At 38.5% G+C, this 3,982-nt stretch overlaps 1 non-coding gene across 1 annotated transcript; it reads right to left on the reverse strand.

Annotated features, from left to right (window-relative positions):
* Positions 1 to 3,609: 3,609 nt before the first annotated feature.
* Positions 3,610 to 3,693, reverse strand: LOC113319826. The gene has a single exon (XR_003345809.1). It is a non-coding gene; the product is annotated as a small nucleolar RNA R16 (small nucleolar RNA).
* Between the last annotated feature and the right edge of the window lie 289 nt (positions 3,694 to 3,982).

Here is a 3,982-nt window from a genome sequence, read left to right on the forward strand (position 1 = left end):
GTGTTAGGATTCGTAACTGAACCTGACCTGAGATCAACCATCTTGTGAAATTTTGAGATTGTAACCGAGAGAATGATCTCCCACTGTGGTCACCAATCTGTAGATGGGGGAAAAGGATTTACTGGTTTTTAAGGAATTGAGGAGACGACCGTATGGAGGAGACTCCTCGAACCGAGTGAAATGTTAAACCTCACACAGATGCACCGCTGCGAAGGGGTTGCTTTAGATCAACAGATCAATCTGTAGTACTCCGGCCTAAATCAAGACAATGATCGTTCCAGAGTAAATTCGGTCACAAGAGAGGATGGGTTGATCTGTAGGAGGGAAGCTTGGAAATGTGTGAATCAATGGTAATCAAAGATTGTGGGTGTATGAATTCTGAATATGATAAGCTCTGAATGATTGAAATTGCTCAATTGAGAGTAGTTGCTCAATTGATGAGTTGATGATCTCGTGTTGTCGATGAGACGTGAGATTAATGATACTGATGATGATCCTTCAATCATGATTCAGAGACTTATTTATATTGCTGGAATTGTAGACACCATGATTCCATGAAGTGTGACAGTTGATGGAATCAAGGAGTGGGGAAGTGGAGATCGTGTTTGAAACCAGTTGCTTAACGTGTGGAGACTTGGTCGATTTTCCACCCACTACCTCGTGAATTCCTTCAACTGATTGCACGACTTGCTCACATTTCATCGTGTGTTTGATCACACGTGCCATAGACCGCCAGACCAAAACCCTAAGTGATATCCCCCCAAGTGACACGATTGACGTCTCGTGGTTTGTTAGTCAATTGATGACTTCGTGGTTTGATGGGACGATGAGTCCATGTAGTCGTTGAGTTGAAAATGATGTTCTGAAACTCGTGAATTGAATATGTCATGAGACAGAGGTATAGTTCTTACAGTGAAGTGAGCAAGTATTGCTCATTCGGTGGATCGTTGAATATTGATTGTTGAACCAATATTCCTTGGTTTGAAAAAATATTTATCATCTGAGCAAGTGTTGCTCATGTGATTGTTGAATATTTGATCGTCTGAGCATGTGTTTCTTGGCAACGTACCAAAATATTAATTAAAATACTGGTCGTTGAACCGAGCATAATTAATAAAATTAATGACCATGAGGTCGTCGTAAAATTATTAAGGTTAGGTTCTGGAATGATGATCCTTGGATTCAGAAACCCTAATTTGATCAATTGATGATCAATTCATGGTTCGTCAGAATTTCAACCATGGGAAGAAGGAGGGAGCGACTACATGGGACCGTGGATCAACCAGGTAGTGTCCATATGCTCACATGAGCGAATACGAAGAACTGATGAGTTGACAATTTGTTGGTGAAAGAATGATTAAATGTTGGTTTAATCATTTATTCGAAAATGCTCGTCTGAGGTGAGAAAACCTAATTAATTATGACGAGGCGAGGAACCGACCATGGAGTCATGAAACCGGCCCTGGGTTTTCCCGTGACCGCGTGACGATCACTTCATGAAAATCCAAAGTGTTTGGGAGAGTTTTGGACATAATACGAGCAATTGTGCTAATTAGGTCAAAACTGTGAAAATTGATGGGACCAGCTTCCGTTAGCCAAAGAGACAATCTTGGTCGGTCAAGATAGCGTGCTCGCATCCCCAAGGCGTCCGCATCTCAGTCCTAAGAATTTTGATATTTTCTGGCGTGCAATTGAGCATCCATTCGAGAAAATATGCCAAAATTAAGGTTTCGACGAAACTGAGGAAAAACACCATGAGATGATGAAAAATAATTATAAAATAAGGAATAAGGAGGCGTGGGACCGCCGTGGTCAGGGCATGGTCGGCCGGTCGTGACCACGGTCCCGTGGTGCCTTTTCTTTAATTTTATAATATTTTGATGATTTTATGAAAAATTCATGAATTTTGAGAAATTTGATGAATTTTGGGAGTTTCCATGAATTGAAGGAGTTTTCATGAGTTCAAGGAAGCAAAAAATATTAAAATAATAAAAACAAGGGTGTGTGGGACCGTGGAAGGCATGGCCGGCCGGCTAGGGCCCGGTCCCACGAGTTTCCCTAATTTTATAATATTTTTAAATATTTTGATGATTTGAGAGAATTTTTCCTAATTTAAGAGAAATACCATGAAATCAAGGAATTTGATGAATTCAAGGAAAACTAATAATAAAATAATAAAACAAAGGGGCGTGTGGGACCGGCTAGGGCATGGCCGGCAGGCCAAGGCCCGGTCCCACAAGTTTTCATAATTTATTTTATTTTTTTATTATTTGATGATTTGTGCAAAAATACCATGAAATCAATGAGTTTTTTCATGAAATTAGAGAAATAATAATAATAATAATAATAATAATAATAATAATAATAAAATAATAAGGAACCGTGGGTGTGGGGCCGGTTGGGACCAAGGCATGGCCGGTTGGCCAATGGTCACGCCCCACACTCCTTTCCTTAATTTTATATTATTTTTATGGATTTACGGAAGTACCATGAAACCGAGAAGTTTCCTCAAGACGAAGGAGATTTGATAAAACGAGAGAATTTTCATCAAATCATGGAAAATAATAAAATGCATTTAAATATAAAACCGGCATGGGATTGACCACGACACGGTCGGTCGGTCGTGTGTCCGTGCTCCTAGCACCCTGGTCAATATTTTTAATTATTTATTATTTTCTTCTCTATTTTGCATAGGTTCATCGTTTCGTTGTATTTTTGAAATACTCGTTCGTGCGGTGACTGTGACTGTTAGTGTATCATCGTTGAATACACCTTCACCATTTGAATAGGGGCTTACTTAGAGGTAGCTCAGACGCCCGGTTGTTGATTATTTATTACTAATTGTGGAATTCAGTAGAGAATAATTCACAAAACTGAGTAATAAGATGTTTATTATTAATTCATAGGATCATCTGAGGATTCGACTACGAATTCAGAATAATAAAGTGAGCATTACCATTCCATGGGATCGTAGATTCGACCATGGAATCTTAGTAATTAAGGTTTATCTATTACCATTTATGAGACCAGTTGTGGATTCGATCATGAAATCAGAGTAATGAGATAATATAATTATTGCTATTCTATGAGATCAAGTTGTGGATTCGATCATAGAATCAGAACAATTGTTATTGTCATTCCATGGGACCAGTCGTGGATTCGACCATGGAATATGAGCGATTGTAATTAGGAATAATTAACTTTGTGGCTCTATACTAGCAGAGCAAGCTGTCTAGGAGCATTAATTATCTTGATACGAGCTTTCCGATAAGTCATATCCTTTATATAGTCAGGGTAAACTTGTTGTTTGTTCCTGAAGACGTTATAGCTCTATACTAGCAGAGCAAGGTGTCTAGGAGCCGTCCATATCGCGGTGCTATATAGAAATAATCACTGAAAGTATTCAGTATTCATGAGATATGTCGTTGTCCAGTCGTGAGACTACATATCTACATGTACTCTGAGAGAAAGTAATCTCCGTTGAGAATTCGATGAGAGACCCGTGTCTCGATACTCACGTCTGATTGCTGAATCAGAGCTTCATATAATTATGAGTTTACGAATTTATCCTTTGTCGAAAATCCACCATCTACAACATGAAATTGAATGAATGGCATCAGATAATAAGCGGAGATTGAGTCCACATAATATTTCAGGGTTAAGCATAAAACTGTGTTTACATCATTTGCCATTCTCAAATCTCATAAAACAAGTAATTAAATTTAGGTCGGACCATTTGACTCTGGAAGCAAATAGAAATAGTTTCTGCAGCGAGCTGGTAAGCCAACCTATATTTATGCATCAGTTTGATCATAGACGGAAAAGACTATCACTCTACCCAGAACTCTTTATATCTTAAATCCAACTTTATCAGATTCAAAAACATCAAACACTAACAACCCACAGAAACAAAATCCAGACCCACTCATGATTATTAACGAAACAAACAAACAAAGAATCCTTCATAGCAATAGCACAAAAG

Source organism: Papaver somniferum, chromosome 10 (genome assembly GCF_003573695.1).
Source record: "Papaver somniferum cultivar HN1 chromosome 10, ASM357369v1, whole genome shotgun sequence".
NCBI classification, from domain to species: domain Eukaryota; kingdom Viridiplantae; phylum Streptophyta; class Magnoliopsida; order Ranunculales; family Papaveraceae; genus Papaver; species Papaver somniferum.